At 37.2% G+C, this 14,687-nt stretch overlaps 1 protein-coding gene across 1 annotated transcript in view; it reads right to left on the bottom strand.

Annotated features, from left to right (window-relative positions):
* HECW2 (HECT, C2 and WW domain containing E3 ubiquitin protein ligase 2) overlaps window positions 1-14,687 on the bottom strand; it is a 246,869-nt gene that overhangs the window by 194,781 nt on the left and 37,401 nt on the right. The window lies entirely within an intron of this gene.

The following is a 14,687-nucleotide window of genomic DNA, read 5'->3' as shown; positions in this document are numbered from 1 at the left end:
GGTTCAGCAAAAGTCATCCCTCCTAGTGGAAAAACAAGTAAGTATAACATGCCCTTCTGACCATGTGGGCTATTACAGTAGTTTCTATTAAAGTTTTATTTTCATTCACAATGCTTTTGCACCTTAGTTGTTAACAAGTTGTAAATCAGTAAAGAAAAATTAACTAAATGTCCATACAAAATTCTCACTAAAAATGAATCAACAATGGAATTTTCAAGGTGGTCACTAGTTTCTCATAGTGTAAGGGATTATAAAGGGACAGGTTCCGGTCTATTAATAGGCAGAAAATGTTTCTTATGTCAAAATAAGTAAAAGCAGAGAAGTTCTGGGAAGTCAGGAAGCAGATACTTACCTCCTACCAGGAGGGCAAAAGTTTCCCAGAAACCAGACCCAGCTGGGGTTGGAAGGGTCATTATGCTAAGGCTCTCTGTAAACCATGATTTGGAAACTTACAGTGAAATAAAGAAGTGAGCTTTCTTAAACTGCCAGGAGTGCACCACCTAATGCAGGGCATGGCCAACATTAGTTCTTTAACTAGTTTAAACTGAAATAAAATTAAACATAATATTATACAAGACAAGACAATGAAGTTCCTTAAGAGTTAAGACTTAAAAGAGGTAAGTGAATGAACCACAATATTCCCCTTTATGGTTAGGAGCGTACCTTAAATAAGCTTTTCTTAACCTCAAATCCTTGGATCCTTAAAGGTAGATTTTTGAAGATGCTAAAATCCATAAAATAGTAAGCAAACTTTATATGTATGTATACATTTTATTTTTCCTGTAAAGAGAGCCCATAGCATTCATCACACTCTCAAAGGATTAATTATAAGTCCCATAACAGTAAATGCATCACAGATTGTACCCAGCAGCATATTAAAAGGATTGTACACCATGGCCAAATGGGATTTATCTCAGGGATACAAGAGTGGTTTAACACACAAAACTCAATGAATGCAATATACCACATTAATAGAATGAAAAGGGGAAAGACATTTCAACTGGTGCAGTAAAAAAAAATCTGAAACAGTCTAACCCTTATGGCAAAAATACTTAACAAACTAGGAATAGAAGGGCATTTGTGAAAAACTCATAGCTAACATCATATGCACTGGTGAAAGACTGAAAGCCTTCTCCTTAAGATTAGGAATAAGACAGGGATGTCTGATTTTGCCACTTCTATTCAACACTGTACTGGAAGTTCTAGCCAGAGCAATTAGGCAAGAAAGAGAAATAAAAGGTATCCAAATTGAAAAAGAAATAAAACTATCTCTATTCACAGATGACATGATCTTATATAGAAAATCCTAAAGAATCCACAAAAAACTATTAGAGTTAATAAATGAATTCAGCAAAGTTTAAAGAATGCAAAAATTAGTTGTATTTCTACACACGAGCAATAAACATGCAAAAAGGAAACTGAGAAAGCTATTCCATTTACAATAGCATACAAAAGAATAAAATACCTAAGAATAAAGTTAACCAAGCAGGGGAAAAACTGGTACACTGAAATCTATGCAACATTACTGAAAAAATTTAAAGAAGACCTACAGATTCAATGCAACCACTATCAAAATTCCAACTGCCTTTTCTTAAAGAAATGAAAAGACTGATTTCAAATTCATTTGGAATTGCAAGGGCCCCTAAACAGCCAAAACAATCTTGAAAAAGAACAAAGTTGGAGGCCTTATACTTCTTAATTGAAAATTTACTACAAAGGCTACAGTAATCAAAATAGCATGGTACTGGCATAGGGACAGACATACAGACAAATAGAATAGAAATAAACCCATATATTTATGGTCAATTGATTTTCAATAAGGGTGCCAAGACTGTCTAATGGGAAAAGAACAGTCTCTTCAACAAATGGTTCTGAGATAAATGGATTTCCACATGCAAAAAAATGAAGTTGGACTCCTATCTCCCAGAGGTTGCAAGGAATGAAGTTGGACTCCCTTTCTCTTAGAAGAAAACACAGGGGTATGATTTTGTGACCTTGGATTTGGCAAGGGAATCTTCGTAATGGCAACAAAAGCACAAGCAATAAAATTAAATATAGATAATTTGAACTTCATCAAAATTAAAAACTTTTGTGCTTCAAATGACCATCAAGAAAATGAAAAGACAACCTACAGAATGGGAGAAAATATCTGCAAATCATGTATCTGTTAAGACTCTAGTATCCAGAATATATAAAGAACTCTTACAACTCAACTACAAAAAAGATAATCTAATTTTAAAACGGGCAGAGGATTTGAATAGACATTTCTCCAGAGAAGATATACAATTGGCCAAGAAGCATATGAAAGGATGTTCAACATCATTATTCATTAAGAAAACGCAAATCAAAGCCACAATGAGGGCTTCCCTGGTGGCGCAGTGGTTGAGAGTCTGCCTGCCGATGCAGGAGACACAGGTTCGTTCCCCGGTCCGGGAAGATCCCACAGGCCGCGGAGCGGCTAGGCCCGTGAGCCATGGCCGCTGAGCCTGCGCGTCCGGAGCCTGTGCTCCACAACGAGAGAGGCGACAACAGTGAGAGGCCCGCGTACCGCAAAAACAAAAACAAAAACAAAACCAAAACCACAATGAGATACTTCATACCTACTTGGAAGGCTATAATAAGTATTGGCAAGGATATGGAGGAATTGGAACCCTAATACATTACTGAGAATGCAAAATGGTACTCCTGCTGTAGAAAAGTCTGGAGGTTCCTCAAAAAGTTAAAGAAATACCATATGAGCTAGCAATTTCACTTACAGGTGTGTAAGAATTGAAAGTAGGTATTCAAACAAATAATTGTACATGTATGTTCACAGTAGCATTACTCACAGAAGCCAAAAGGTTGAAAGAACCCAAATATCCATCAACAAGTTAGTTAATGAATAATGTGGTATATACATAAAATATAATGGAATATTATTCATTCATGAAAAGAAATGAAGTACTGATAGATGCTACAACATGGAGGAACCACAAAAACATTATCCTAAGTGAATGAAGCCACTTTTAAAAGGCCATATGTTGTATGATTCCATTTATATAAAATATCTAGAATAGATTAATCCATAGAGACAGAAAGCAAACTGGTGGTTGCTGAGCTGGGAGTAGGGTATTAGGAAATGACAGCTTAGTGGCTGTGGAGTTTTCTCTTAGGGTGATGAAAATGTTTTGGAGCTTGATATATGTGGTGGTTGCATAAAATTATAAATAACTAAATGCCACTGAACTACTATACACTTTGAATGGTTAATCTATGCTATGTGAATTTTCCCTTAATTGAAAAAATGAGTAACTGAATTAATTATATACATATATATAATTTTATACATTAATATGTATTCATCACAGCATTATTTATTTGTAATAGGAGAAAACTGGAGAAAATTTAATCTCCATCAGGTGTACCTGTTAATAAATTATGTTACATCTCAACAATAAAATAGTATGTAAATATGTAAGAATGGGATTCTATGTATTGACATGGAAAATCAGAAAAACACATTAAGTGAAAACAATCTGGGTGTAGAAGGGTGTTATTTTGCTACTTTTTATAGCAGAAGAGGGGGAAATTTTTTTAAATATGTATTTGCATTTGCTTGTATATATGTATGTATGTATATGTGTGTATACATATGTATACACACACGCACTAGAATATATATCCACCCATATACAGTATATGGAAACTCTGAAAGGATAAACCTGAAACTAATAAGCATTGTTACCTGTTGGGAGGAAAGAAGAAATCTGGAAATGCAGAAGAGGTTAAAGGGAGACTTTTTCCTTTATATCCTTTTGCATTTAAAGAAACTTTTGAGCCATGTGACTAGATCACTTAGTTCAAAAAAGGTGTTTGTTACATGGCTATTCAAATATAGCAAAAGACTCTATGATAAGATATTTTAACACAACTATTTTAAATAAAATTAGAAACTAGAGATATTTTCAAATTTTACAAATCACTGTAGTCAAGAGAGAGTTGATGAAGCCCAAAAGGATGGAACGAGTCTGTCCATGTGATGGGGCACTGTGTTCTCCGTCTGGTAGCAAGAGAGGCTTTGCCTTCATTTATAAATAATCTGGCTTTAAAAAGAGATCTATAACAGTGGACTCATAGGGAAAGTGCGCTTCCACCTTGCTTCACAGTCACAGTCCTAAACCAGGGTAGTTGACATGATCCCACTGTATTTTAAATATGTAATTGGCTTCAATATTAAAGAATTATATTGCAGATGGTAGCGGGCCTATAAGTAATTTTTACTTTATTCTTTATATTTCCTGTATTTTCCACATTTTTCACTGAGCTTAACCTTAACGATCAGGGATAAAACTATATTTTTTTATAAGACAGATAACTCTAGAGGCAGTATGGAGGAGGAACTGTAGCAGGAAGAGATTGGCAGCAGGAACCTCAGTCAGAGTGCTGGAAAGTAAGGGGAAAGATGACAAGGATCTATATAAAAGGAGAGGCAGTCGGGGAAGAAATAGGTAAGGTGAAGAGGTGGACTGACCAGATTAATTGGATAAAGTAATGAAGAAAAATTTAAGAATAAGTCTTAAATTTCTGAGTTGAGTAACTGCCACCAGCAGTATTAGAGAAAAGAAGAGGTGGGCTGCTTGCAGGACCCAGGATGGAGGCAAGTTCAGTTTGAGATTAGTGAGTTTGAGGAGTCTGGACCCATTCCGGTAAAGATGTCACATCAACACTGGAAATACAGCAAAGGCACTCAGAACCAGAAGGAGGACTGGCGAATTAGGTGCATGGCTGTTAGTTGAAGCCATAAGAATGGATGAAATTGCTCAGAGTTCCAAGAGCAAAATTAGAAGAAAATGGGATAGGATAAAAGCCGGGAGAACACCAGGATTTAAGGTGAAAAGAAACAGTAAAGGAAAGAATAGAAATAAATGTAGGCAGGTAACTAGGAAAGAATGAACTTATTTTCAAGAAAGAAAATGTAAGATCAACATCATCAAATCCTGCAAAGATTAAAGGATAAAGCCTGAAAAATGTCATTGCATTTGGCAATGACAAGGTCCCCAGTGAGTTTAGTGGGAGCAGAAGGAGTTGTGTTGGACTTAGGAGCTAGACTGGTGTGGGTTGTGGAGTGAAATGGAAGGTGAGTATTCCAACCATTCAAACCTAATCATTCACACTGTACATACACCATTCATTTAAAATCTTTAATAAGTGAGACTGAAAACTATATTCTCTTTTTATTTGATGGCCAAAGGTTAAACAGTTTAGTACAATGGTTAAATATATTCCCTGTGTTCAAGTCCTGTTTCTATCACTTACTGCTTGTGTGACTTTGGACAAACAATTTTACACCTCTGTGCTCCAAAATCCTCATTGGTAAAATGGGGGTGGGAATTGTACAATTTCAAGAGATTGCTGAGGATCAGATGAGGTAACTCATGCAAAGTAAATGGCTTAGTGTCTGCTCACTCAAGATCCAGATGTTATATTTCCTAACTCTTCTATCTGTACAAAACCAAAAAGAAATTAAATCTGGATCTCCCCAACTGAAGTTCTGATTATTTAAAAATAACAATCTCATTCAGGACTACTCATTAAGCTTTCTCATTCACTGGACAATGAATATTCTTTGAACCTCTTCCATGGGCCAAATATATGCTGGATCCCAGGACAAAAATGATTAAGGTTTGGTCCCATCTCTCACAGGCCAGAGGAGGAAATGGCTCCATTGAAAAAAAAATCATTAATATATATTTCTTTGTGTTAAAAAAAATCACAAGTTGGCAAGTAAAATTACAGAAGAGTTATTATAAGGGTTACTTTTAAGGGTTGTGAAGAAGCAACAAGAGAACACAAATTTATAAGTATTTACACAATGAAATGGTGAAAACAACACTTGAAATACCCTGCTTTAGTACTTCTTACAGTCCTTCATTACAGTGTCCTGAGCTAAGATTTAAAAAACCCACAATGCTCAACTGCCAGTTGATTAATTTCTTCTGCATGCTTTATAAAATATTAATCAGTTGTTCTAAATACCTGCGTTTCATCTGTTTTACTGTTCTCTGTATTTCTTAATAACTTCCTGACATTAACAATAAGTCTCCTGAGTCACCTGTTGGCTGGTTTCTTTTCTGTACCCCATATGCAATAATCACATGTAATCTCATTAAGATGTAAAAGCCTTCTCTGCCTTAGAAATAACAGCTCATTTACTTAATCAGAATATAAAAGCTATAGTTACTTAATGAAGAGTATTCAATAAACTACTGAAAATGGGATTAAAGCAAATCTTTTAATATGATCTCAGTAGAGAGAAATGAATGTTTCATTCTGTAAAACACCTTCCTGAGATCCTGTATCGTTAGTCACCCCTCTCCCCTAATAGCCTATAAGCTGATACTATAACCTGCTAGCAAAAGAGCATTCTATTCACCTGGGTAGGACTCTAAAGACTTAGGCTGCAGGTCTTAGAAGATCATTTTTGTGATCTGGGGCTAGTTCTTTAATTTCTCTGGAACTTCAGTGAAGGAGGACTGAAAACACCTGTTCAGTTAGTCAAGGTTGTCAAACAAAATACAAGAAAGTTTTTACCCAAGTGCTCTTCAAATTGTCAAGTGCAATACTAATGTGAAGTATTTTACTGAAATGTAACTCACCTGCATTAAAATACCAGCTTTAGTAGATGAGTTTTGTTTTCTTAATGACTTATTTCAAATCAGTCCAAAGGAAACTAACCTGATTGGAAGCCTATCTCTAAATATCTATTAAGGGCTTCCCTGGTGGCGCAGTGGTTGAGAGTCCGCCTGCCAATGCTAGGGGATATGGGTTCGTGCCCCGGTCTGGGAGGATCCCACGTGTCGCGGAGCGGCTGGGCCCGTGAGCCGTGGCCGCTGGGCCTGCACGTCCGGAGCCTGTGCTCCGCAACGGGAGAGGCCACAACAGTGAGAGGCCCGCGTACCGCAAAAAAAAAAAAAAAAAAAAAATCTATTAAATATGCTTCATTTAATATAAAATACCTCACTTAATGTGGAAAATGTCAGGACAATGTAGAGCTGTGTATGCTGAACTTCTTCCCACTAATACATACAAATGTGCCACCCCCATCCTTAAAACTTTTTGGAAAGAAGAAACACAGGTTATACCCTTATGAAGAATTGGACTAAGGAGAAAGTAGAATGACAAAATTCATTCAACAATTATTTACTGAGCGCCTACTTTGTGCCAGGAACAATTCTAAGCCCTTGGGATACATGAGTGAACTAAACAAATAAAAAAAACTCTTGTCCTCATGGAATTTACATTCTAGCAGGAGATGGAAGGGAGAGATAGACAATAAACAAAAAACATAAGGCAAGTTAGAGAGGGTATTGGAAGGTGTAAGTGTTCTGGGGAAACAGAACAGGTTAGAGGCTCCAGAGGAGGAAAGCAGGGTAGACTCCATTCAGAAGGTGACACTGGAGCAAAGAATTGAGTAAAGTTCTTGAGTTGGCCTCTGGGTTATGAGCACAGAGAATGAATGTGCAAAGACCCTAATGCAGGAGCTTGCCAGAAAATGCCTGAGGAGCAGCAAGCAGATAAAAGGAAAATTTTGAAGATTTAAAAGGAACAGAGATATACAAAACAGAAACAGACCCACGGACATAGAAAGCAAACTTACGGTTACCAAAGGGGAAAGGGAGGGAAGGGATAAATTAGGAGTTTGGGATTAACACATACACGCTACTATATACAAAAGAGATAACCAAGGACCTGCTGTATAGCACAGGGAACTATATTCAATATTTCGCAATAACCTATAAAGGAAAAGAATCTGAAAAAGAATATATATATGTGTGTATATATGTATATATTATAACTGAATACATATATAACCGAATCACTTTGCTATATACCTGAAACTAACACAACTTTGTAAACCAACTATACTTCAATTTAAAAAAAAGAAGAAAGAAAAGGAACAGAGAAATTAAGAGCAATGTAAAGAAAGAGACCAACTGTCTGAATTGGCTTTTCCTATAGTCATTGTGTATAGTGTTGATTTCTCTCAGTTGGTAGGCTGGGCACCCCAGCACTGCAAGTTAGGAAAAAGGCAGGAAAAATCTCCTTTACCCTCTGTGTTCTGAATCTCTTTTCAAGAAAAATGAAGACCTCAGGGCCAAGACAATCTCCTTCCTAGGCAGTGTTTTTCAAATATGACTAATGAACAGATTCCTTATATAAAAAGAAAAAAAATTCTGGCATGATTCCTAGCATAGACAAGTTATTTTTGTTATAATATGAAATATATACAAATGTATATAACTAAATGCCAATAGTGCCAAACAAATTTATACAACAACAACAAAAAATGCACTAAATACAAGCAAAACTAGAAAACAAATAAAATTCTCATTTACTGTTACTGACGATGGTGTTTGCTGGAACTATAATGAGCCCCTAACACTGACTACTAACAGCAGAAGTTAGTTTGAGTTCATCATGAAAATAATGCATGATGCTGGGAAATGACTCAGTTCTTCTCATTTTTCTTTATTAAAACTACTGTGAAATCTTTGTTTTGGGCCCTTTCTTGGCACAAGTACATCATCGACGTATTAAACTTACCTTTTATCTTTCTCATGGTGACAGCAACATTTAAGCACAAATGTTATAAACTGATGATCTCAATGAGTCAGAATATGTTTAAATACTTTGGAGGGATGATCCCTGGAACAAAAACACAAAACTTAAAATTCCTTGTAAAAAATACACCCCTGAGGATATGCTTACATGTGTCCAGGGATGGGGATCTTGTGGCCGTATTTCAGCCAATAGTAGAGGAGACCACTGAGGTGCGTGTGGTGTGTGACACAGGAAAGAGAATAACAGGCCAGATTACAGCGTTTCTCTTCCTTGTTGTGACTTTGGGGATATCATTTGGCAACTTCCTTATTTCACTGAAGAGTAGCAGCAGTAGATAATTTGTATCCAATTTGAAGCCCTCTGTTCATCTTAAACAGGGTTTATGAACACTGAGTGATTAAGAACCATTCCTTAAAATACAATTTTATTATTCTTATTGTACAAAAAGGTCATTTTTTAAAGACTGATTTTTTGCTTTTTCATGACTTTCTTTAGGTATATGGATTTAATGCTTTATATAATGTGTACTACCTGTCACCCATTGTTCAGGGTATTTTGTAAATATAAATTAATTTAATCCTAACAGCAAACCTATGACTTAGATGCTATTATTCTTCCCATATTATGAGGGTGAAAACGGAGGCACAGAGGGACTATATAACATGCCCATAGGCACAAAACTGATTAGCAGCAGGACCATGATTCAATCCAGATTCCTGGCTTCTGAGTACCTGAGGTTCACTACCATGCTATGCTATATTTGCTTGTGGGCCTTAAACATACACCTATTTTCTTTTTCCTTAATGTATTTATAGCATCTAATCATATGTATGATGTTCAATATATAAGAAACCTAGAAAAAGGTAATGAGGACTGAATTCTTCTGGGTATCAAAAGCAAAATATTGTGGCAGTTTTGCAGAAGTGAAACCATTAGGGTTACTGGATGTGTTTACTTCTCAGACTCGAGTCACTATCTACAGAGCTGCCTTTTGATTATTATGTACATTTGCTTTGGTTGGCAAGCAAGACTAGCACTGGGGACGTGGCTACTGCCACAATGAAGAGCGCCTCTGTGAAAAACGCAGCAGAAGTATAAACCTCCCTACGGGATAACCTTTACAGGCAACAGCAAAGCAACAGTTCCTAGAATTTGAAGCACAGATTGGTACATAATAAACTGTGATTGAAGTGCAATCTGTTGTGAATTAGTCACTTTATGGACTATTCGGGACAAATTTTTCACCTGTGTCTAGTTCCGTCTCCATACGGCACAGTGACTTCATGCCATTAACTGAAGAATATTCCATGCATGAAGTTAACTACCGTATTGAGAAATTGTCTATTGCTGGTAAATGGATGTTCTACCAAGAAGCCTTATGGAGTGATATTTCCTTAGTGCAGCATTTTGTAAAGTGCATTTTGAGAAACCTTAGTGCTTTAAGAAGTTACTAGGAAAGGCGGCCAATGGTCAAATAAGAGTAGAGTATGATGGACTCTACACCACCCCTTAGAGGCTCACAACATGAATTAGCAACTACAAAGGTTCCCAGAAGCCTTCTGACATCCATGGCGGCTTAAACTGACTTGATCACGGGACCCTTTATCACATATGCCTACAAACAGCCTGGGGACTGTAGTTTGAGAGACTGTGACTTGGTGAAATCCCCACTATTCCGGATCTTTCTCCTGGCTCTGCAAGAGGTTTGATCTTGTCAGGCTCCTAGGAGTTACTCAGAATCAGAAATGCAGATTAAGTTGACAAAGAAAGGTCACTTGATGGGGGTCTAATTCTTGCATCCTCTGGCCTTCTAGGAAAACTCCACAGAAAGCCAAATTATAATTACAAGTTTGCCAGGTATCAAGAAATCAGAAGTAGGGGGACAACTTCAGATGTTTAAAGGTCTCTGGCTAATGTCATCTGACACATGCACCTCTGGCCCTTGGGACCACACAGACTTCATCCTTGGGCCAGCACATCCTCTCCCTGGACAGTGATTGGATGGACACTGCCAAGGACTACACTGCTCGCTCTAAGCTTCTGAGACTCCTTCTGATTTTTCATAATCTCTTTGGATTTTTCCAAACCCTGGGTCTGTTATAACCAGGGCTTGGAATAATAATACTTATATACTCAGTACTTAATAGATGTCAGGTGTTTTATGAAGTACACTTTATTCATTAGCTCTTATAATTTTGCTTACAACTCCATGAGGTAGACCCTACCATGGCACACATTTTTTCATGAGGTACCTGAGGCTCAAAGAAGGTATGTAGCTTACCCAACATCACAGAGAAAAAGTGACCAAGCCTAAATTTAAATACAGGCCACCAGTTTTTGGAATCCATGCTCTTCACTAGCTACTTCAATGATTTAAAGACCTGAGAACTTTGCGAGTTCTTTAAGATGACTTGGCATGATCAATATGTCAACTTTATAGTTTAATTCTCAGAGGGAATTAGTTTTACACTCTTGCCAGAACTCCTTGTACCCCCCCCCCACAAACTATCCCATATCATGACTTCCCAGTAGCCACTGATCACCTCTCAAACTGAGCAACAGAAGTCACTGCATGGAATACTAAACACACTAGAAGTGACACTGAGCAGGGTACTAGTCTTTTCTGTGCCTTGATTTTCTCATCTATAAAACAGAAATTACACTTCCATTAGTTCATAACCTGGCAGGGAATGCATCTTCCTGCAAATACATTTTCAGCTTCCTGGGGGAAATAATGCCATCTAAAACCTTGTTGTTTTTTATTAATACAACACTCTCCTACTTAATGCCTGTTGGGGCCAATGCATTCACTGTCCTGGAAACAAATACACATTGCTATAAAACCAGTCACCGTAAGAAACAAGATACTCGGAGATAAGTAGATTAAGACTTCACAACAGGCGAGAACGTTGTTTTTATTTGTGATGAATGGGTCAAGTATTTAGACAAGGAATTTTCTGATTTGAATTTTGTATGTTGTCTAGGAAATTCTACATGGTGATATCCTTATACACTTTGGCATTGGTGCTGGATTATCTTCCATTTGCCCCACCCCTACCCCTACCCCCTCTGCACCCCTTTCTACTCTGCTCTCTGCCCTGGGACACTGATTTGTATTGACTGCATCATTGAGCTCCTTTTCTTTCAAGATTGCTACTGGATTTAGCCAACAAGTAGTACCAGCAAGAGACAGAAAGGAGGGAGAAGAGGAAAGTTGGGATATTAAACCCCTAGTCCTAAACATATAGCTCTCTTGCAGGTTATATAGCTCCTGCCAGGTGACCCTCTCCACCTGGCTCTCTCTGTCATCCAGGTTCTAGTAACAGTCCCCTCTTCTTGCATCTTCAGGTCTAGGAGTGGTAATGGTATCCACTCTGCTGATACTATAGCCATGTGTCAACCCTTGTGATTTCCCTTTGCCCTGCTCATACCCTTGTAAGTAGTCCCTGTATTAAAGGCTCCTCAAATTACCTAAACTGAGATGGCCATCTGCTTTCTGCATGGACCCTGACTGATACAGCACTCAATCAAGAACATCCTTGTGCCATTTTTGTACTGAATTAATATTGTTCTTATTATAATATTTAATGTATGTTTTAGATTGTAGGATCTCACAATTGGAACCCAAAGGTTTATCAAGTGTAATCCTACAGAGCTTCCATTTTTTGAAGTTTAGGTCTTCTATGCTTTCTCTCACACACTGCACTTAACTCCTTGGGACCAGAATAAGGAAGTACGTTTTCTAGCCCCAGATATTATATTAGGTTCCTAAGACTGCCATAACGAGGTATCATAAACTAAGTGGCTTAAGACAACAGAAATTTGTTCTCTCAGTGTTCTATAGGCAAAAAGTCTAAAATCAATTTGTTGACAAGATCATGCTCCCTTGCCTCTTCCTAGCTTATGATGGTTCCTGGCAATCCTTGGTGCACCATTCCAATTTCTTCCTCTGTTTCCACCTGGACTTCTCTGTGTCTTTGTTTTGCCCTCACCTTTTAAGGACACCAGTCATTGGATTTAAGACCCACCTTAACCCAATACAACTTTATCTTAATTATATTTGCTAAGATCTAATAAGGTCATAGTCTGAGGTTTCAGGTAGACACAAAGTTTGGGAGGACACTATTCAACCCACTACAGATATGCTATGTACAATAAATTTGTCCAAATAATTTTTCTTTTTAGATTCAGTTTTCTAATCTGTAAAATAGATCATATTAAGATTGGTAATAGAATAGAATAAAATGAAATAATATTGTTCTCCATCTCCTAGTCATGCTAATTACTTACACAACTCTTTCCAGAATTAAGCCTAAATCTTGCTAAACATAGTACTCTGTGTAGCTTCTACTATTCAATTTACGTAGGCATGTAAGATGAAACCTATTTTCTGTGTCAGGGCTATGTGGTCTTTAAGAATCCTCCTGGTTCTTTGATTTTAAGCTTTACTCATTAATTAAAATGCCATGTACAAAAGCTTAAGGAACTGTGTTATATAAAAGAAATTTATTCTTTTAATAGTAAATGCCCAAGTCAAGAACTTAGGAGAGAAGATTTGTTTGTTACTTTTTAGTCAGCAATGGAACACAACATATTCCATCTTCTAAAACGTGAGAATAATGGTTTATAAATCTAGGAAGTAGGCACAGTTAATGGAAAAGTATGAATCATTCCCCTTAAGAAATAAAATACAAAAATGCCAAATGCCACCCAAATGTTTCAGAAATATTGCTGGAAAACATGAAAGAAATACAAAAACTATAGAAATCAACACTGAAACAGCAATAAATAAATAGAGAAAAGAAAGACATGAAAATATCACTCTTTGCATGTAAAACTTTTATACACCTAGAAAATTATCCCAGAAAAAGAATATTACAGATAATAAGTGACAAATAAGAATCTGTTTTCTATTTCTCTCACTACCTAAGGTATAAGACAAATTAATTAAAGGGAAACTAAATTCTGCTGTACCTTGACTGAGAATGATATACTTTCCTCCATCGTTTGCCTAAACCTGGGGCTGGTTTTGCAACTTTAGTGAGTCAATAAGCACTACCCCTCTAGTTCATGACAAAGTTCAGACCATCTAGAAGTAGATACAGGACCCAGACAGATGGATGATTCATCCAATATCCTGGCCCAGAAAGGTCAGTTAACTCACCCCAGATCATATAGTTAGTTAGCAACAGAGGTATATCTAAACTCAGGTTTGTATGATTCCAAAACCCAATATTGTATACCACAATGCCTCTCTGAGAGAAAAAAGAAAAATGAATTTTCAAATATTCTTTTTTAAAATGTTTGCCACTCAAAGGGGAAAAAACAGTCTTTTGAACAAATGGTGCTGGGGAAACTGGATATCCCCATATGGAAGAATGAAGTTGGACTATTACCTTACATCATATACAAAAATTAACTCAAAATGGATCAAAGACATAAGCATAAGAGCTAAAACTGTAAAACTCTTAGAAGAAAAGATAGGGGGAAAGCTTCATGACATTGGATTTGGCAACGATTTCTTGACTATGATGTCGAAAACAGGCAACAAAAGAAAAAATAGATAAGTCGGATTTCATCAAAACTAAAAACTTTCGTGTATCAAAGGACACTATCAACAGAGTGAAAAGGCAACCCACAGAATGGGAGAAAATATTTGCAATGTTAAGGGTTTGATATCCAGGATATTTAAAGAACTCTTACAACTCAACAACAAAAAAACAAACAACCTGGTTTTAAAAAATGTGCAAAGGACTTGAATATACATTTCTCTAACAAAGATATATAAATGCAATAAGCACAAGAAAAGATGCTCAACATCACTAATCATTAGAGAAACACAAATCAAAACCACAATGAGATATCACTTCACAAGCATTAGGATATCTAGCATCAAAACAAAACAAGGGCTTCCCTGGTGGCGCAGTGGTTGAGAGTCCGCCTGCCGATGCAGGGGACACGGGTTCGTGTCCCGTTCCGGGAAGATCCCACATGCCGCGGAGCGACTGGGCCCGTGAGCCATGGCCGCTGGGCCTGCGCGTCCGGAGCCTGTGCTCTGCAACGGGAGAGGCCACAACAGTGAGAGG

This window comes from Lipotes vexillifer, unplaced genomic scaffold (genome assembly GCF_000442215.2).
Source record: "Lipotes vexillifer unplaced genomic scaffold, Lipotes_vexillifer_v1.1 scaffold555, whole genome shotgun sequence".
In the NCBI taxonomy this organism is placed as follows: Eukaryota; Metazoa; Chordata; class Mammalia; order Artiodactyla; family Lipotidae; genus Lipotes; species Lipotes vexillifer.
Note: the sequence above shows the minus strand (reverse complement) of the source record. Positions and strands in the feature narration are given on the sequence as shown.